Here is a 22,985-nt window from a genome sequence, read left to right as displayed (position 1 = left end):
AATGCGTTCTGATTTCTCGATAATGCAAAGACGGGGGTTTTTATTAGTCAAAATCGCTAGATAAAAGATCAATCTAGTGCGCTGTTTGCTTCAAAAGTCGTTCTTTTACGTTTCCGAGCAATGATTTTGCAATATTCGGCTGCATGTTGCCCGTCGCATGTTGCCCGTTAGATGGCGCTGCAGTCACGCCGGCGTACTAGCCTCTCCGACGGGCAACATGCAGCCGAATATTGCAAAATCATTGCTCGGAAACGTAAAAGAACGACTTTTGAAGCAAACAGCGCACTAGATTGATCTTTTATCTAGCGATTTTGACTAATAAAAACCCCCGTCTTTGCATTATCGAGAAATCAGAACGCATTTCCCTGATCCTAGCAATTCTCGCGTACGTATACGTGGTCTAGCGGTGTGTGAGTGTACTCTAGCGGTGTGTGAGTGTTCACGCGCGACCGTCATCTGCTAGGAGACGGCCCCCTTAACGATTTAATAAAAGAAACAAAAGCTACAACCACAGACGAGATATAGGAATAGACCTGACACCTTATGGGACTTGGTGTCCATAGGAATCTGAAGTACCGACACCTTAAAATGCCAGTGATAGCAATAATTTTCTTTAAATTATATCCATAATTTGCTATTAACCCGGCTATAAATATTGTGCCCCTAGAAATAATAATAATACATCTCTCTAATTCTACGTATAGAGGTGTTGACACTGAATGGTAACGGGGTGTTAGCACAGACGAGATATAGGAAATGGGGTGCTAGGAACCCAATACCGACGGACACCAAAATGCATTGGGTGTCAGGTCTATTCCTATATCTCGTCGGTGCTACAACGACGTGACAACGTGTTCCATCCGACCGTTACTCTTAACTCTCGATTTCGCCGCGCTACGCCGCTTCTTCTCGCTCGTTGATTCCCGCGCGAAACAACCGTCACGCCACCTTTACCCTAACTTCCGCCAAATCCCATTCGCGCCCGGACGTCGTCGCAAACTCCGGACCAACCTATCCCTCAATAATGTATTACTATTGCACATCACTGGATTCGGGAAAGTCTAGAGAATCTTTTGCTGTAAAGAATAATACAATATCTTTTATAATAACATCATAATATCTGTTCAAAGTCGAAAAACAAGTTTTTTTTTCAAACTCAAATTTCTCAAAAACTGTGCGTGTAGGAGAAAAATTAAGACCAGATTCGGAATCAGCGCTAAAAACTGTATAAGATACACCCAACAGTTGTATGGAAACATTTTTGTTGTTGGACAGTGTAATTTGCTCCGTCATTCCCTATATTTGTCAGTTGCCACTTAATTTCCTAATTTTGAACGCCTGTCTCTCGGTGCCTATTTGGTCGAAAAAAAATATTGACCAGTGAAATTTGAAGGAAATTTAATGCTCTTCCCAAAAATGAAAAACAAAAGTTCACAGGACCCACAGTTTTTGAGTAATAGGCGAAAAACCAAAACAAGGTAATAAAAATCGTGGTTTTTTCCCCTCCCCAAGTTAGCACAGGGTCCTCGAGGTCGAAAACTGAGATTCGACACCCCAGAGTACCCATAAATGACGTGTCAAAATTTCATTAAGTTCGGAATATTTTCCAGGTAAAAGTACCTGGCGACTGGACTATAGTACCAAATTCCCGCCCACATCATTACTCCACCACCACCGAATTGTCGACTGCATAAAATTTATTGTTCTTTACGCAAATCGTGGAAATAACAACGGTAGCCATCCGGTCCATCTAACGTAAATCTCTTCTCATCACTAAAGATAACTTTTCGCCTTTTTTCTTCCAATGAACATACTTCTCAGAAAATTGTAAACGAGCTTCTTTATGTTGTTTACAATTAGTTAACGGTTGTTTACGCATTAATTTTTGCCGTTTTATGTATTTATATTCTTTTATAATACGTTCTAAGTATTCTATGTATCTTATTGTTAGTATTTACTCCCAGTAGCAGCAGAATTCGATGCAGTTCTTAAAATTACACGCCGCACAGTGGGCTGTATGTCCGATTTCAGCGGTCAAAATTCAATTTTTAAAACTTTACATGAATTGTAAAATTTTTGTGGCTTGAGTTAGGTGAATATCTGAGGAACAATCTCCCATTCATGTATCCATAAAGCACTGAAAGTCGGAAGTTTGAAATTCTGTTAACACGCTTTCATTTTTCAACGAATTCACCTATTAGTAATTGTTACCTTATTTACATACACTAACAGATTTTTGTTTTATAGAAGTTTTTTTAGCTAAGTATAAGGTATACTTTTAAGAGAAATTCACTTCTGTACTATATACATTTTTTTAGTTATTAATATTTAAAGATAACCAACGATTCAGTCACTTTCTTTATGATTCTAAGACTTTGGTAATGACTTTGTTATACCTCCGGGTGCGACCGAGTGTTCATTTTTGTGCCATTGTGTTCCTTGAAGTTTTCTAATTAAGATGCAAGAAAAAGGCTGCTCTACGTGCTACTTCGTGTTTTATAGTTGATCTACGAAAAAATGGCCATCGCGCGCGCGCGAAAATCGCTGCATTCCTCACATCCTGCATGTTCGCATTCGCTATATCTTCGTATTAACTTAAATAAATACTAAATAGTAATAATAAACACACAATATATACTAAAATAAGAAAACAGCATACACATGAAATTGAAACTAGAGGGTTATTGTTGCTCGCTCGCTCGCGAGTAGGGTTGTTTTTGCGAAAGGGTTAGTGGTACGCATGGCTAGAGGTAGCTATAGCTATTAATGTTTTTTTTTATTTGGTGTGTGACTCTCCACGAGCCACACAAAGAACTTCCCGATTCATTAGTTGCAGTATACTATTACCATTATTAAGTGTAATTTTTAAGAAAATTATACGCGTTTTCAGGAAAATTCAATAGTTTTCTACTTATCAAAATGTTTGCTATAGGGCGTCGCATTAAACGAACATCGTAGGCTCGTTGCTCGCTTGGTTCCTTGTTATAGCATACTAATGTTGCAAAATAAATTGTCTTAATTAGGCCGTCCACACACGGGTCGATCGTCGATTCGGTCGACGCGATTCCAGTCGCATGCGATTCCCCCCTCCACGTGACTTCCAATGCAAATGAATGGAGAGCCACACACCGGTCGATTCGTAGTCGACTGAAACCGGCTCGACTGAAATCGCGTCCGTCGCATGAACCATCCACACACGGGTCGATCGTCGATTCGGTCGACGTTATTCCAGTTGCATGCGATTCCCCCTCCACGTGATTTCCAATGAAAATAAATGAAGAGCAGCACATTGAAATCGCCGCGATTCTAATCGCGTGCGATCGGCAGCGAAGTTGGAAAATCGCGTGGATCGTATGATTCGCGCGACTCATGGAGGTAAGTTTGTTCAGTTCATGTAATTTAAATGATTTGGCCATTATTTTTTGTAGTTTGAGTGCATTGCACTCTTCGATGTGGTCTATGTATTTAGGTTACATAGGTTATTATTTATTTATTATCTTTTTTTATGTTATTACGCATAGTAATAACATTCAGGTAAGCTTTTTATTTACATAGTTGAATATAATCATGTAGGTTTATGAAAAACAAAAACAAAAGGCAAAGTCTTCTCAGGTCGATTTAATCCGGAAGTATTACCACTTGGTATATTGAGCGAAGATTGAGGGAAATCTGTTGAACTTCCACCAACCTCATCTATGAGGAGCAATGCTCATCTGAGGAGTTACAAAAGGAGAGCTTTGCTCCTCATAGATGAGGTTGGTGGAAGTTCAACAGATTTCCCTCAATCTTCGCTCAATATACCAAGTGGTAATACTTCCGGATTAAATCGACCTGAGAAGACAACTCCCTAAGAACACTCCCACTCCACAGAAAATTGTACAACAGTTTATCAATCCCTGTGACTTCAATTTTTTTTTACTTTGCCTTTTGTTTTTGTTTTTCATAAACCTACATGATTATATACAACTATGTAAATAAAAAGCTTACCTTAATGTTATTAGTATTTTATTAGTTATAAAAAAAGATAATAAATAAATAATAACCTATGTAACCTAAATACATAGACCACATCGAAGAGTGCAATGCACTCAAACTACAAAAAATAATGGCCAAATCATTTAAATTACATGAACTGAACAAACTTACCTCCATGAGTCGCGCGAATCGTACGATCCACGCGATTTTCCAACTTCGCTGCCGATCGCACGCGATTAGAATCGCGGCGATTTCAATGTGCTGCTCTTCATTTATTTTCATTGGAAATCACGTGGAGGGGGAATCGCATGCAACTGGAATAACGTCGACCGAATCGACGATCGACCCGTGTGTGGATGGTTCATGCCACGGACGCGATTTCAGTCGAACCGATTTCAGTCGACCACGAATCGACCCGTGTGTGGCTCTGCATTCATTTGCATTGGAAGTCACGTGGAGGGGAATCGCATGCGACTGGAATTGCGTCGACCAAATCGACGATCGACCCGTGTGTGGACAAAATCGCGTCCGCCGCATGAATCGTACATGACGAGCAAGACGTACGAACTTCACGACGCGATTACAATCGACCCGTGTGTGGACGGCCTTAGTTTTTCGCAAACGATACAACTCCTCATTATCCAGGTTTGCAGTATTGATCTTGGTTTTCTTCGATACTGTTAATTTAAATTGTCCCAAAATATATAAACCGCGCTCAATTTTGAAACTCTGCTCAGTGCTACATACAACATTCGTAAAGTTCGCCTTTCTGATGTTTTAAAATCCAAACATACTTTCTCGTATGTTTGTCCCGGACTTTTATGAATCGTAATCGCTTCAGCAAGAACCACTGGAAATTGACTACGTGTGATTTGATATTTTACCTCACTCGACATATTTACTTGATTCGATATTTTTATTATTGGTGTTAAATTTTGATGAATATTTGCATTTTTCATATAATCACGATAACGAGTTCTTACTTTCATTCCTACTCTGGCCAATTGAAAATCTAACCACAATATAGACGGAATTTTAGTATTTTCTTGAAAAGTAATAAATTTTAATATTCCGCATGTGTGTGTTCCATTAACCAATCCGTTTTCAACATCAATGTTATTAATAATTATCATATAGTTTATATTAATTTTCAATTTAATCTCAGTAATAATTCGTTTTGAACTGATTGTTTTTTTAAAGATTGTAATATAAATTTTTTTTGTACTTTCATCGATATTCTTTGAAAATGTATTCTCGGGAGTAGAGATGATTAACTCACTCTTGCATTGGGATAATTTTCGATTATTGTAAGCGGAAACATCATCGTACGGTACAAAAAAAAATTTTTTAAATCGAAAAAAATTTTTTTGTGTAATTATGTTTGTTTCTTCGTTGGAAACTTTCCGTTCTCTCGTATAAATTACATTGTTGAATGAACTTCTTTCGAAAAAAACTAAAAAAACTAAAAAACTACTTGACCAAAATGGACCAAAATCTAATCAGCTCTAAGTTACAGCGGGGCACATCGATTGCATCATTCATCATCCTGATCGCGTTGTTACTTTTTCTGAAAACGTTAACGAAAAATTTGATAATATACAAACGGACATACGCACACACGCACACACACACACACACACATACGAACATTTTGCTGAAAATAGTCTAAAATGACTGCAATGACCATGAAACGTGAAGATCTGCTAAAAAATCGATTTTCGATTTTCGGGGTCATTACAATAACTTCCCTATAAAATCGGGAAGTTAAAAATAATATACAGGGTGGGACAATAACTATGTCCACTTTGAATATTGCCTTTATTTGTAATAACATGAAAAAATGTTATGGACAAAATTTGCGCGGTATAGAGGGGTACATGTTGCGACATAAACATTTTCTGCGTGGGTGGAGGCATAGAGGAGATTTCAAGGTCACCTTGATTTTTTTAAATTGAAAGACCTATTTTTTGTATCATCAATCGATAGACTATCGAATTCTGAGTAAAAATCTATTGACCTCCATATGTCTTAAATCTAATAGTTAACGAGATATTATCGAAACAATTTTCTTTCTTCTTTTGATAAATCTCGTTAACTATTAGGTTGAGGACATACAAAGGTGAACACTTTTATACTCAGAATTTGATACTCTATCGATATATGGTATAAAAAATGGACATTCTGTTTTTAAAAAATCAATGTTACGTTGAATTCTCTTCTATGCCTCCACCCAGGCAGAAAATGTTTGTGCCACAACATGCCCCCCTCTAAACCGTGCAAATTTTGTTCATAACATTTCTCCATACTATTATAAAAAACGGAGATTATTCTTTGTAATAACTATTTTAAAAAGATATTTTAAACGTAAATGATTACACTTTTCGATAGTGTACATAAAATAGACGAATAACGTTAAAATATTGATTATAATCCGCAGTACTTGATTGAAAAATGGCTACAAACTTTACAATCTAATACGCTCCTCTTTATGGACAAATTTTGCACTCAAAACATCCGTTTCAGCAAAAACGGTATAAAGTACAAAAAGTAGAAATCTTGAGCTTTAAAATGGTTGTTTCTTCATCAAATTTTGATAAATTTTAGCGAAGTTACAGCAATTTCAATATTGAGCGAATTTTGAACTAGCTGTGGCCGCTGAAATCGGGCATACAACCCACTGTGCTGCGCTCCAACAGTCAATTGGCCGACTGTGCCAACTCGCGTCTAGGTCACGCTCTGATTGGTCCGTGCTTTTCGTTAATAACTCCGTAACAAAGCCGCAGACGCCATTTTTGCAAAGGAAAATGTTGCTTCAAATGATCTCAGGAACCTCCCATTCCGGATGTTGTAGGATTTTTGAGACACCCTGTATATATTTACACGTCAGCTAGTAAACTAACTGTTTTATCGCGGAACTGTGGGTTCGCGATGTTTCGGATCACTGCCCGCCAAGTTAATCTTGAGCAGCTAGTTCAAATGATAGAATGTGATCGCAAAAGACAATAATTGATTCGCTTGACTTGATATCGCATGAATACGTTAATGGAAGCGTTTCGTCCCGGACCTGCTAGTGAACTCGTCAGTAAGGCTGATCTAGCAGGTCCTGCCTTATACGCGCGCAGATGATGGTATGAGGATTCGCGTTTGTGATTGAACGCACGCGAGGGATCTTGATTGATTTGATCCGGTTCGCGAGGGATTTCGACCGACGCGATCCCGGTTTGTCGGGTGTCCTGACCACTGGACAACGAACTACCGTGATGCTAACTTTGCACGTGTGATGAACGATTGACAAGACAATGGCTCGTGCGTTGTCCTTGTCTACCCGAGGAGTGGAGAATGTCACGGCGTTAGAGCGTAAAACTGAACTGAGCGACTTCGTCTTCCAGTCCTAGCGCGATGCTCGTTGGATTCTTGAATATGAAATAAGATGCACTGATTGGTTCCTGCAGAAAGTTGCATTTCCCAATCAGTACACTTTTGGCTTCTAGGACCTCCTTCCCGTAGCTCTGAATGAGGCTCTGGGAAGGAGGACTGGGGCGAGATCTTACTCGGTCGACGACGCGACGGTTCCAGGTAATTCGACACCCTGCGTAACGGTCGCGGACGGTCCTTCGGAGGGACTAAATTTATGACACGTTGTAATTTCGAGGGTGTATAAAAACTGAACGTTAAACAGATGCCTTGACTGGTCGCCGAATGACCCTAGTTTGTTTAATCCTCGAGGAGGATATTTAGACACGTTCGCATCATAAATCCTGTCCGAAGGAAACCTACGAATACTGTTCCTGTGCGACGGAACACTAACCCTTCGAGCGGCAGTGGTGCAGCTAATTCCGTTGTGATCGAAACATGGACGACATGACACGCCATAAAATGTGAGGACGTATACCCGGGGCCAGAGCCGTGCTCGCGAACGATTTACACATCGCGTCGCGTCGGGTGGGTTGATTCGGGCACAGCCGCGGTTTCCGTTGAAAGGCAATCCGATAGAAAGCGCGATAACCCGACGGGAGAAACGTCCCAGCAGTAACCTATCGGAATATCAACTTCTTTGTCGAAAGATACGGCGAGGTTTACGATAGACGGGAACCCGGCTTCGTTGCTTTACGATACTCGTAAACGTTACGTAGTGTTATGTAACGCGGGATCATTAGCTTCGCTAGTCGATTTGATTGACTCCGTCGAGAATCGTTCTGTGTCCTGTGGACCGGTGCTCGAGGGTGATTGTCTGTTCGAGTGCACGTTTTCACGGTAGACCGTCTTTCATACGCGTCTACGGTTACTCGAGCCGAGGTTAATGATCGTCGCATTAGTGCCATTGCCTGGCGGCTTCTGATCACATTTATCTTCGGATTGAGAACCGTGGATATCGATAAATGATTTTACTCGTGGGCTTCGGTGCGCCGACATAATTAACGCTAGATATACGAACCATTCAGACCGACTATTTTACGCTCCGCTTTATCAGCGGCGGACCGTCAGTTTTGGGGCCGTGGGTTAACACTGTTTGAGGGCTTACCCATTAACCCAAATTAAGGGGTTAGAACCAGAGGTGGGCATTGTTTGGCGAAAAAAATATTTGAAATACTATTTAATATTTTAGATTTTATTTTGCTCAAAGAAAATAGTATTTTAAATAAGATATAGAATTTCGAAAATAAAATATTTCTATTTTAACAATCTGAACCTCAAAATAAAATATTTCTATTTCAACAATTTGATCCACGAAGTAAAATATTTCTATTTCAACAATCTGAAACACGAAATGAAATATTTTACTTTTTGCATTGTTATATAATACTCTGAGAAACCGCATAAACATATAGTCTATCTTATCGTTAAGAAACGATTTACACTCATAAATGTATTGAATTCGAACCATTATTTTCAGCAATAATATTTAATATTGAATTTGAAGATAGACAAAATACAAATATTTTCAATATTCTTCAAATAAAATACTATTTTCAAAAAAATGACTGCCTCAAATAAATTATTTCATTTTTAAAAATTACTGCATCAAATAAAATATTTTATTTTCAAAAATTACAGCATCAAATAAAATATTTTATTTCCAAAGTTGTACACATGCTTTAAAAAATAAATAGGATTATTTACTATTTAAAATACTATTTTCCCCAGGTCTGATTAGAACACAGTAACAAGTGGGGAAAATATAAGATTTTTAAAGAGCAGTACAGAAAATAGTGAATGATCGATTAGTATGAGATTTTGTATTTCAGTTTACTATATTATGAACTATAAAAAAATAATTGTATTATAATATTTAAAAAATAATTTTTTCTTATGCCTTTCGCCGTCTTTGCTCGGAATATCTTTTCTTCTTGATAACCAACTAGTGTACAGGATTCCTACAAATCGAATTAACTATATTAATAATCCCAAAAATGTTGTTACGGATGACGAACAGGTGTTCAATATCATCTCTGGCAGGAACCGTCCTAGATAAACGAACAGAGTTTTTCTCCAGATAAACATACATAACTGTTTAGGTTAGTTTAGGGCCGAAACGTACGCACGACCAACTGGTCGTTGACAAAATACGAATGTTCACTTGAAGGGTACTGACAAGTACCACCCGTCATTGCAAGGTCAGTATAAGCCCTTGCATTTGTACTCTCGGGGGCTAGTACTGTCGTAATCACGAATAGTGTCGCGTCGTGCTGCATCTCGGAAGTCAACTACCAGTGAGATCGGATATTCGTTCCTTTTGAATCAAAGTTTAACCGTACAGATTCCGCGAGTTCGGTCTAAAATCTGTTAGGCAGTGACAAGGTTGCTCCGAGTCCCCCACATTGCCAGTGCGTCAACGCCGTGCGTTTTAGCTTAGGTAATATCACCTTTCAATTCTTTATATTCCAAATTCAGTCCATTCGCGACACAAATACACTTGTAGAACGAAATTCTATAGTAAGAATATATTTGTCTTCTTTGATAGTTAACTCAAATTCATTAAACCCATAATTATCGTCCAATATTCTAACCAAGTAATTGAACGTCCCCACATGATACAACCTTACCGCTCGGATTGTATCAATTAAATTATACTAGTTACGAGGCTTACTAATTAACTTCCCGATTTTATAGGGAAGTTATTGTAATGACCCCGAAAATCGAAAATCGATTTTTTAGCAGATCTTCACGTTTCATGGTCATTGCAGTCATTTTAGACTATTTTCAGCAAAATGTTCGTATGTGTGTGTGTGTGCGTGTGCGTATGGCCGTTTCTATGTTATCAAATTTTTCGTTAACGTTTCCAGAAAAAGTAACAACGCGATCAGGATGATGAATGATGCAATCGATGTGCCCCGCTGTAACTTAGAGCTGATTAGATTTTGGTCCAATCTGGTCAAGTAGTTTTTTAGTTTTTTTAGTTTTTTCGAAAGAAGTTCATTCAACAATGTAATTTATACGAGAGAACGGAAAGTTTCCACCGAAGAAACAAACGTAATTACACAAAAAAATTTTTTTCGATTTAAAAAATTTTTTTTTGTACCTTACGGTGATGTTTCCGCTTACAATAATCGAAAATTATCCCAATGCAAGAGTGAGTTAATCATCTCTACTCCCGAGAATACATTTTCAAAGAATATCGATGAAAGTACAAAAAAAAATTTATATTACAATCTTTAAAAAAACAATCAGTTCAAAACGAATTATTAACTGAGATTAAATTGAAAATTAGTATAAACTATATGATAATTATTAATAACATTGATGTTGAAAACGGATTGATTAATGGAGCACACATACGGAATATTAAAATTTAATACTTTTCACGAACATACTAAAATTCCGTCTATATTGTGGTTAGATTTTCAATTGGCCAGAGTAGGAGTGAAAGTAAGAACTCGTTATCGTGATTATATGAAAAATGCAAATATTGATCAAAATTTTACACCAATAATAAAAATATCGAATCAAGTAAATATGTAGAGTGAGGAAAAATATCAAATCACACGTAGTCAATTTCCAGTGGTTCCTGCTGAAGCGATTACGATTCATAAAAGTCAGGGACAAACATACGAGAAAGTATGTTTGGATTTTAAAAAATCAGAAAGGCGAACTTTACAAATATTGTATGTAGCACTGAGCAGAGTTTCAAAATTGAGCGCGGTTTATATATTTTGGGACAATTTAAATTAACAGTATCGAAGAAAACCAAGATCACTACTGCAAACCCGGATAATGAGGAGTTGTATCGTTTGCGAAAAACTAATTAAGACAATTTATTTTGCAACATTAGTATGCTATAACAAGGAACCAAGCGAGCAACGAGCATACGATGTTGGTTTAATGTGACGCCATATAGCAAACATTTTGATAAGTTGAAAACTATTGAATTTCCCTGAAAACGTATAATCTTCTTAAAACGTACTAAAAATAATGATAATAATATACTGCAACTAACGAATCGGGAAGTTCTTTGTGTGGCTCGTGGAGAGTCACACACCAAATAAAAAAAAAACATTAATAGCTATAGGTACTACTAGCCATGCGTACCACTAACCCTTTCGCAAGAGCAGTCCTATCCGCGAGCGAGCAAAGCGAGCGAGCAAAAACAACCCTACTCGCGAGCGAGCGAAGCGAGCGAGCAACAATAACCCTCTAGTTATCCTAGCAATTCCCTGATTAACCATCAGGTTCTTTCGCGACATTCCAATTGTCCGAACAGAGATTTATCCAACCTAGCGGCTCCCCAGTTTCGCATTGGGTTCGTCCGCATCCTAACAGCTCCCTGATTTCGCATCAGGTTCGTCTGTGCTATTCTACAACCTCCTAGCAGCTCCCCGGTTTTGCATCGGGTTCGTCTGCGTTTGACTCCATTCCTAGCGGCTCCCCAATTTCGCATTGGGTTCGTCCGCGTTCCTTAACTAACAAATTTATATCATATTCCTAGGATAATAACCCGTAACAATGTCATAAACTGTGATGTATTCTCTGGGCATTGACTAGGCTAGGTTCCCGAAATATCGGGAACCCGATGGTCAGGATGAGTCGAGAAAAGGTCGAGTCGGGCCGGGTCGGTTTCCCCAAAAATTTCGAGATTTCCGAAGTAATCGGATTCCCGAAAATTTCGAGAATATGACATAAGACACTCTTGAAAAGAATTCGTGATGGACAACATTCTTTCAATTTCGAAAATATCTAGAATAAAAAATCCGAAACCATGAATGTATTCATTAAAACGAATATAAATGATTGCTGGCTTCTCGGAATTTTCGGAAATCCCGATAAATTCGAGAATCCCTACTTTTCCGGGAATTCTGATAAATTCGAGAATCCAGAAATTTTCGGGTACCCGTCCCGATCCCGAAAAAATTTCGTGTTCCCGACAGACCCGATATTTCGGAATCTCGCACACCCCTAGCATTGACGATCCCAGATTTCAATTTTTGTCAAAATTAACAAAATGGCAGATATTTTAAACTTAATGACTGAATTTCGGTAGAAAAGTTGTTAGTTTTTTATTTATAATAAACAGAATAATTGGGAAAATGAAAAACAAATCGATCGTCAATGCCTAATAGATATTATAATGAACATAACTGTAAAATTTTAATGTAATTGCTAATGTAGAACTCGAGATATCTTGAACACCGTTTTGAAAAACGTAACTCTGAGAAAAACGCGTTTAACTAACTCTCGAAACTCACTCTCGAAACGGTACTTCGAGAAATAATTTTTAATGAAGCCTGCAATCCATGTAAAACCTTTTGCATTCTGTTCTCAAGACTTGAAACTACTATTTAAGACAAATCAAAATATCACTGTGTCCTAACCCCTTAACTCAAGTACCGAACATTTTCGTATAATTCATTTTTTCTTAACACTAACCGCAACGGCTTCAAAATGTGTCCGATATACATTGTTTTATAAAAATGACAAGACTGAACTTATTTAGATTTTTCACCATTTTTATAGAACTACGTCATTAAATAAAGAAATTTATTGAATATTTCCTGATGGAAGCATCTTTATAATTTCAATAATAAAAAAAAATGTGAAACCGGTTATTTGACCGGTCGTGGTTACGGTTAGGCCGTCCACACACGGGTCGATCGTCGATTCGGTCGACGCGATTCCAGTCGCATGCGATTCCCCCCTCCACGTGACTTCCAATGCAAATGAATGGAGAGCCACACACCGGTCGATTCGTAGTCGACTGAAACCGGCTCGACTGAAATCGCGTCCGTCGCATGAACCATCCACACACGGGTCGATCGTCGATTCGGTCGACGTTATTCCAGTTGCATGCGATTCCCCCTCCACGTGATTTCCAATGAAAATAAATGAAGAGCAGCACATTGAAATCGCCGCGATTCTAATCGCGTGCGATCGGCAGCGAAGTTGGAAAATCGCGTGGATCGTATGATTCGCGCGACTCATGGAGGTAAGTTTGTTCAGTTCATGTAATTTAAATGATTTGGCCATTATTTTTTGTAGTTTGAGTGCATTGCACTCTTCGATGTGGTCTATGTATTTAGGTTACATAGGTTATTATTTATTTATTATCTTTTTTTATGTTATTACGCATAGTAATAACATTCAGGTAAGCTTTTTATTTACATAGTTGAATATAATCATGTAGGTTTATGAAAAACAAAAACAAAAGGCAAAGTCTTCTCAGGTCGATTTAATCCGGAAGTATTACCACTTGGTATATTGAGCGAAGATTGAGGGAAATCTGTTGAACTTCCACCAACCTCATCTATGAGGAGCAATGCTCATCTGAGGAGTTACAAAAGGAGAGCTTTGCTCCTCATAGATGAGGTTGGTGGAAGTTCAACAGATTTCCCTCAATCTTCGCTCAATATACCAAGTGGTAATACTTCCGGATTAAATCGACCTGAGAAGACAACTCCCTAAGAACACTCCCACTCCACAGAAAATTGTACAACAGTTTATCAATCCCTGTGACTTCAATTTTTTTTTACTTTGCCTTTTGTTTTTGTTTTTCATAAACCTACATGATTATATACAACTATGTAAATAAAAAGCTTACCTTAATGTTATTAGTATTTTATTAGTTATAAAAAAAGATAATAAATAAATAATAACCTATGTAACCTAAATACATAGACCACATCGAAGAGTGCAATGCACTCAAACTACAAAAAATAATGGCCAAATCATTTAAATTACATGAACTGAACAAACTTACCTCCATGAGTCGCGCGAATCGTACGATCCACGCGATTTTCCAACTTCGCTGCCGATCGCACGCGATTAGAATCGCGGCGATTTCAATGTGCTGCTCTTCATTTATTTTCATTGGAAATCACGTGGAGGGGGAATCGCATGCAACTGGAATAACGTCGACCGAATCGACGATCGACCCGTGTGTGGATGGTTCATGCCACGGACGCGATTTCAGTCGAACCGATTTCAGTCGACCACGAATCGACCCGTGTGTGGCTCTGCATTCATTTGCATTGGAAGTCACGTGGAGGGGAATCGCATGCGACTGGAATTGCGTCGACCAAATCGACGATCGACCCGTGTGTGGACAAAATCGCGTCCGCCGCATGAATCGTACATGACGAGCAAGACGTACGAACTTCACGACGCGATTACAATCGACCCGTGTGTGGACGGCCTTAGTGTTAACCGTATTGCTGTAGTGTTACAACTGATCGAACCTTGCGCCGAAATCATCAACTCTTATACAATCAATTACGATCGAGAAACATACTTCACCGTTAGTGTTAAGTTTGTAAATTGAATTACTTTTATTCTTATTTCTTTTTACCGCGACGGGGGCGCTTTGATTGAGAGGGGCTAGTCTCATGTACAGGCCGGAACATGTAATGTCGCAATACCGCATACAGACGGAAGATCAGTTCGATCGGCTGATCCGTTCAAGCTACTGCATATGCGCAATAGCATATGTATACAGTAAATCTTCTATAGTCGCAAGAGCCTCGGGGAAGTTCGTTTGCACAGTTCGTAGACAGACACTATTTTTTTGAGCTTCACAGATCGAGCCGAACGTAGAAAAGGGCAGCGCGTCTCTTTCTTTCCCATACGCTGTCCTTCCTTGCGTCCGAAACTTTCATCGTCGATTAAACCACTAAAGACAGTTGAGATTATATAGTGTTTAGTGTCGTTTTAATCAGAAAAATGCCACAAGTAAGTTGGTGAAAGTCCAATAAAAAAATAATGTAAAGTAAAGAAGTTTTGTAATTGGATTAGTAGTGGTTCACATCGATATACCCGAGCCGAGACCAGATTACCAAATTACGAGACCAGTGGAGAGGATATTTTTTTAAGATTGAAAATCTTGTAGGTTTCGTTCGGCTAAAAGCGTGGCGGTTGGGTGTCACACAAATGTGTAACGGAAGTTATATCTTGGGGTATTGGGGTGGAGGCAGTTCTTAGGTACTCGTTCGGCGAGAAGCGTGACGGCGAGTGTCACAGTGTCACAGAGCGGTGTAACGGATGAATATTGATAAATAGCGTTTATTACTTTGCGTTCCGTAATTCGACGATGTCCGAACGTATCATCCCTGATTTTTTAAAATAATAAATAATGTACGGATGATAAATGATGTACTTATGTTACGGATGACGAACAGGTGTTCAATATCATTTCTGGCAGGAACCGTCCTAGATAAACGAACGGAGCTACCCTAGATAAATCTACATAACTGTTTAGTTTAGTTTAGGGCCCAAACATACGCACGACAACTGGTCGTTGACAAAATACGAATGTTCACTTGAAGGGTACTGACAAGTACCACCTGTCATTGCAGAGCTATATGTGTAAGCCCTTGCATTTCTACTCTCGTGGGCTAGTACTGTCGTAATCACGAATCGTGTCGCGTCGTGCTGCATCTCGGAAGTCAACTACCAGTGAGATCGGGCGTTTGTTCCTTTTGAATCAAAGTTTAACCGTATAGATTCCGCGAGTTCGGTGTAAAATCTATTAGGCAGTGAATAAGGTTGCTCCGAGACCCCCGCATTGCCAGTACGTCAACACCGTGCATCTTATTGTTAGTTTAGGTAATATCACCTTTCAATTTCTTTCTATTCTAAATTCAATCCATTCGCGACAATTACACAATTGTAATACGAATTCTATAGTAAGAATATATTTGTGTTCTTTGATAATTGACGCAAATTCATTAAACCCATAATTATTATCCAATATGCTAATCAAGTAATTGAACGTCCCCACACGATACAATCTTACCGCTCGGATTGTATCAATTAAATTATACTAGTCACGAGGCTTACTAATTATCCTAGCGACTCCCTGATTTCGCATCAGGTTCTTTCGCGACATTCCAATTGTCCAAATATTGATTTATCCAACCTAGTGGTACTATTCTAGCGGCTCCCCAATTTCGCATTGGGTTCGTCCGCGAAGTTTCACTTTTCTAGCAGCTCCCTGATTTCGCATCAGGTTCGTCTGCGCTTGACTCCATTCCTAGAGGCTACCTGATTTCGCGTCAGGTTCGTCCTCGCTGTCTACAATCCTAGCGGCTCCCCAATTTCGCATTAGGTTCGTCCGCGTACCTTAACTAACAAATTGATACCATATTCCTAGGGTAACAACCCTTCGCTGGCCACTCGTGCTGCTCGCGGCCCTGGCTCGTAACATTTATTTTCAAATAAAAGAGTATTTATTATTTGGATTCAGGTGGAAATCGAATAAATAGTTTTTGGTCTTCTCTTATTTCTTGTATGTATTTTGAATACACAATGAACACGTACGCGTTTTTTTGTCTCATATAGCAACATTTTGAGGTATACACCAGTGGTCGGGCCCGTCCGGAGGCCCAGCTGTCTATAAAAAAATACAAATTACTTTATTATTTGTCAATAGAAATAACTTTATTATTTTAAATAATAATTCATTTAGACTTGCTCAAATAATAAATAATTATTTGCGTTCCGTAATTCGACGATGCCCGAACGTCATCAATGATTTTCAATCTTCTCATCTCTTGCGTCCTCGCGAAGACTGTACATTTTTTGCATTCAACCTGTACAACCTTTTTGCGAATATAGAAGAATTACTGTACATGTGTATACAAACATAGAGATATGCTACTATCGTTAGTGACATAACGTGGATATAAAGCATACAGGGTGGGTCACCAGATAAGGTGAAATGTCCTAAGTGCGGACAAGCCATAAGTGATGTCTAGAACGGGAAAATTGAATTTTTATAATAAAACCAATAATTAAGAGATTAAATAATTATTTCATATGTTCTGAAGCGTGTGTGTGTGTGTGTGTGTGTGTGTGTGTGTGTGTGTGTGTGTTGGCTACAAGTAGGTGTGAATATTATTTGATTAAGACACATCAATTGAAATTTAAAAATAAATTCAAAGTTTGTCTGAAAACAGTATACAAAATAATCTATTTTCATGCGAATCATGTGCATTTATAGTTTGAACTTAAAATAATGATGACTCATAATATAATATTGATATACAGGAATGTAGAGCTATTCCAACAGATACCTTCAAAAATGTTCGTTCAGAATTTGAGAATCGTCTGTATCATTGTTTAGAAAACAACGGAGAACATTTTGGAAAGTTGTTATAGTTATAAATAAATTACAAACTTTCTCGCAGTATAAGTACTACCCGCTCTACGTCTCTTTAAATATCTGCGAAGCTAGTGCGCGGATAAAAAAAAGTATCCTACAAAAATTGCTGGTATTTTTACGTATAATAAGATCCCATAATAAAAAATATAGGTTTCAATTTGAAAAAACAAAGCCGAACTTCAAGTGACCTTGAAAACGCCACCCACATAAAAAACTGCTACTACTACCCTCTTTCCCCCTCGAAATCCTTGGACACGTGTTTTACACTTTTTTAATATGTTTCATAGTTTTCGAGATATTCGGCTGGAAAGTTTTCGAATGAACACCCTGTATACATACATATACATAAGTACTCCATAGAGGGACGCCATAGCAGTAGCTGCCCAACAATAAGCTTATACTCGATGTGCATACGTCTTAAGCTGGACACGTGTTTGCGACTAAAATCAACTCGTTGTTTTTACACTTAAATGGCAAATTATTTAACTAAATGTACGTATAAGTAGTCTTCTACTAGCTCGTGAAAAGAGAGAAACAAAATTAAAAATGGAAAAGAACAAGAAATCAATAAAAATTTACACGAAAGAAAAAAGGTAATTACACAACGAATTAAAGATATTAAGTTAAAAATCAATGATAAATCCAAAAAAAACTAGAGGGTTATTGTTGCTCGCTCGCGGATAGGACTGCTCTTGCGAAAGGGTTGGTGGTACGCATGGTTACTAGTACCTACAGCTATTAATGTTTTTTTTTTATTTGGTGTGTGACTCTCCACGAGCCACACAAAGAACTTCCCGATTAGTTAGTTGTAGTATATTATTATCATTATTTTTAGTACGTTTTAAGAAGATTATACGTTTTCAGGGAAATTCAATAGTTTTCAACTTATCAAAATGTTTGCTATATGGCGTCGCATTAAACCAACATGGTAGGCTCGTTGCTCGCTTGGTTCCTTGTTATAGCATACTAATGTTGCAAAATAAAATGTCTTAATTAGTTTTTCGCAAACGATACAACTCATCATTATCCGGGTTTGCAGTATTGATCTTGGTATTCTTCGATACTGTTAATTTAAATTGTCCCAAAATATATAAACCGCGCTCAATTTTGAAACTCTGCTCAGTGCTACATACAACATTTGTAAAGTTCGCCTTTCTGATTTTTTAAAATCCAAACATACTTTCTCGTATGTTTGTCCCTGACTTTTATGAATCGTAATCGCTTCAGCTGGAACCACTGGAAATTGACTACGTGTGATTTGATATTTTTTCTCACTCGACATATTTACTTGATTCGATATTTTTATTATTGCTGTAAAATTTTGATCAATATTTGCATTTTTCATATAATCACGATAACGAGTTCTTACTTTCACTCCTACTCTGGCCAATTGAAAATCTAACCACAATATAGACGGAATTTTAGTATTTTCTTGAAAAGTAATAAATTTTAATATTCCGCATGTGTGCTCCATTAATCAATCCGTTTTCAACATCAATGTTATTAATAATTATCATATAGTTTATATTAATTTTCAATTTAATCTCAGTTAATAATTCGTTTTGAACTGATTGTTTTTTAGAGATTGTAATATAAATTTTTTTTGTACTTTCATCGATATTCTTTGAAAATGTATTCTCGGGAGTAGAGATGATTAACTCACTCTTGCATTGGGATAATTTTCGATTATTGTAAGCGGAAACATCATCGTACGGTACAAAAAAAAATTTTTTAAATCGAAAAAAATTTTTTTGTGTAATTACGTTTGTTTCTTCGGTGGAAACTTTCCGTTCTCTCGTATAAATTACATTGTTGAATGAACTTCTTTCGAAAAAACTAAGAAAACTAAAAAACTACTTGACCAAAATGGACCAAAATCTAATCAGCTCTAAGTTACAGCGGGGCACATCGATTGCATCATTCATCATCCTGATCGCGTTGTTACTTTTTCTGAAAACGTTAACGAAAAATTTGATAACATACATACGGACACACACACACACACACACACACACACACACGAACATTTTGCTGAAAATAGTCTAAAATGACTGCAATGACCATAAAACGTGAAGATTTGCTAAAAAATCGATTTTCGATTTTCGGGGTCATTACAATAACTTCCCTATAAAATCGGGAAGTTAATAAGGTCTAAAGCAACTAATGAAAATAAAGATAAAAGAAGCGAAAGCGAAATTATGCACTCGATTAGAAAATATGGAGAAAGGAGTATTGTCTCTTGAAATGCTTGCTTTACAACAAAAAATGAAAATTAAACAGGATAGAATTTAATATAATCATATTTTGATATGTAAATCATTAAAGATTTACTAAAGTTCGATGGTATAGATACATTATATGTATATGTATGTACGAATTCAATTTGAGGCGGTATAGAGGCTTTACTTCTGTCAAGGTACAGGGTGTAAAAAAATGTTTGGTCTTGGCTGCCATAGGCGTATTGTACATCTTCGGATCGGTGAAGATCTGTAAAAAATGTTGCCGCAAAAGTGTCCTTGACCTTGAATTTCAGGGTCAAATTTTTTATTATTCTACGCATTATGGGGATGAAAAGTGTCAAAGGAACCATGGGTCAAAACTCAACCGTTTCGCCAGAAATTGATAGATAATTGATTGAACTGATTATATTATTCATAGAAGTTAAATTTCAAATTGAAATGCTAGTTGTTGACATAAAAACAGTCATGGCGAGAATTAAAACACACCGCTACAGCGTTAAATTTTTTTTACATGATGAAAACGTGTGCCCAAACGAATTCGTTTCAACACAACATAATGACTTTCAAGGTCAGACAAGGTCGTTTGGTCCATTTCTGAAAATATTATTCTGATTTAAATTGTGTCATCGGTAGACAGGGGATCTTTATGCAAAAATTTTCTAGCTGAATTTTCTTTCTTAATATGTTTAATAGGTTGAAAATCATATAAGAGTATTTTCTAATTCTTCCACACACAATGAATTTACACCTCAATTTCCAATCAATTTACACCTATTCATTTTTGCCATAAATGCACAAAATCCGCTGTCTAGTCACCAATGCTGGCGATGTTATCATGAATTTTAATGAGATCCATAAGTTGTCCAGCAGACGATTATATAAGTGTAATTATTTAAATATAAAAGGCATTTTTGCACGTGTATCGTCACTGGAAAAGTGTATTAAGGTTAATGGAGATTATCTCGATTAATAAAATAAAGTTCACGTTGATTGAATGGAAATGAAACATTCGAAAACGACCATTACATTTGCAATTTGCAACAATTTAATATTAACCGAATAAAGAAGTAAAAAGCGACGCTTCTGTATCTATTCTTTCTCGAAAAAGTGTTGAAGAAATGCTTGTAAAAGGGTAGCAGAAAATATCCATTAGTTCGGTGGGTACGATGTTGCACTGTCTACACGACGCGCGACGCTACATAATATAGCCCTCCATTCAGGATCGACAGAGCTGAATTATGAATGGCGGTCGATAGCTAGAGGGAGGACATGTGTACTGGCCATGCGAGTTTCAGCTGGTAGAGCGGTAACGTTACGTGGCTTTCGGAAGAACGTGTAGAGGAATGGAAAAGCTGCCAAGCAAAGCTGCAGTGGTTTTTTCCGACGCTTCGCGGCACCAACCTCCCGCGGAGCATTATCCGAGTCATTTACCCTCCGGGATTCAATGCACACACACTCCGCCCCTGAGATGTTTCGATTTTACCTTTGGCAACTGTGCCTGATTCATGATTACTAGACTGCAGACCATTATGGAAAATAAAAAATGCTTACCTAAATTGCAACGAACTGGAGTGAAATAGAAATTGATTTTCTTACTTATCATGTTTGGAAGATTAAAAATAATAAACATAATAGCATATTTAAATTCTACATTGAAAATAATATAATAGTATATTTCAATTCTTCATTTAAGATAATATGATACTATATTTAAATTCTTCGTTGAAAATAATATAATAGTATATTTAAATTCTTCTAATATTTTTCCAGTTTTAAATATACAGGGTGTTTCGTCTAAAACAGGACACCTAAATATCTCTTCAGGTTATTGTGATGCAAACAATATTTGTTACGTAATGTGCATGGTGTCAATGCACCAAATATCTGTAGGAGCGAGATTTTGAAGATTTGCTGTATGCGTGTAATTATATTTGTAAGACTGTAATTATATGTGTGTGTGCGTGTCACGAATATTTTTTTCCGCAGGTCATTTTTTCGGAGTTATCAAGGTCATCGATGTTTTTTGATACATAACTATATTTTTATTTTATTGCATCGGGTAACTGATCGAAAAATACATTCAGATATGTATAATAACATGACCTTGAGCTTGATCTGAAGGTAAAACTTTAATTTTTGAAGATCAAGGTCATTTCAAGGTCATGTAATTATACATATCTGAATGTATTTTTCGATCAGTTACCCGATGGAATAAATTAAAAATGTAGTTATGTATCAAAAAATATCGATGACCTTGATAACTCCGAAAAAATTGACCTTCGGAAAAAAATATTCGTGCCAGGTATTTGGTCCATTGACACCATGCACATTACGTAACAAATATTTTTTGCATCACAATAACCTGAAGAGATATTTAGGTGTCCTGTTTTAGACGGAAACACCCCGTATAATAAAATCGTGTCTGTCTGTTTGTGACGGTATCAACCGAGAACGGCTGAACGTAGAAAGCTGAGCCATTAGACGCAGCGTTTCTTCGGGAAGGTTTAGGAGAAATCCGCATTCGAAAAAGTCCATTCGTTCAAAAGTTGTGACGTCATTAGTGACCAAAGACGACTTTTTCGCTCTCTTTTGGGCACGTTTCTGCTTATAACTTTTGGATTTGTTATTGCACGTGGACAAAGTCGCGGGTCCAGCTAGCCTTGATAAAGAATCGAAGTAACAAATATCAGATTGCACCACTGTATGTCCCCCCTAGGAACCATGCAACATTTGTGTGAACTTTTTTTTGCACAACAAATAACTTAACGAGTTATTTGAGATCGTCACGTTACGAGACTCACACTGTGTATACGTCTAAAATTACACGTTGAAATGGCATATGAAGCTCACCAGTCAGCGCAACCAGCCGCTTGCTCCAACCTTCGTGAATCAAAGTGTCACGTAAACCGCGATGAATACGCTGCTTCATTTCGTTGTCCGTGCGGTTCGCATCCCTCGATTCGCGATCATCGTGTCTCGCGGCGCGGCGCGGCCGCTTCCAGCTAAGATCGGCGCTTCGTGGTGCGTCTATAAATAAAGCGAGGCATCAGTGGCTTTACTTTCTGCTTGCAGCAACGTAGCTGTATCGATCCACCATCAAGATCCTCGAAGTTACGACCTCGTTATCGAAGGTACGCTCGCGTAAGATCTTGGGAGAAGCGTGTCGTTACTGGCGGAGGGTT

The 22,985-nt window shown here is 37.7% G+C and overlaps 1 long non-coding RNA gene across 2 annotated transcripts; it reads left to right on the top strand.

The window, feature by feature from the left end:
• Positions 1-386: 386 nt before the first annotated feature.
• On the top strand, positions 387-22,867 carry LOC143211253 (uncharacterized). Of its 2 annotated transcripts, XR_013009423.1 has the most exons (4): positions 388-3,023; positions 4,587-13,041; positions 14,605-16,273; positions 16,409-22,867. It is a non-coding gene; the product is annotated as an uncharacterized LOC143211253 (long non-coding RNA). The 2 variants fall into 2 exon arrangements; XR_013009422.1 differs by having other exon boundaries at positions 387-3,023; positions 14,605-22,867.
• The last annotated feature ends 118 nt before the right edge of the window (positions 22,868-22,985 follow it).

Source organism: Lasioglossum baleicum, chromosome 8, assembly GCF_051020765.1.
Source record: "Lasioglossum baleicum chromosome 8, iyLasBale1, whole genome shotgun sequence".
Lineage (NCBI taxonomy): Eukaryota > Metazoa > Arthropoda > Insecta > Hymenoptera > Halictidae > Lasioglossum > Lasioglossum baleicum.
Note: the sequence above shows the minus strand (reverse complement) of the source record. Positions and strands in the feature narration are given on the sequence as shown.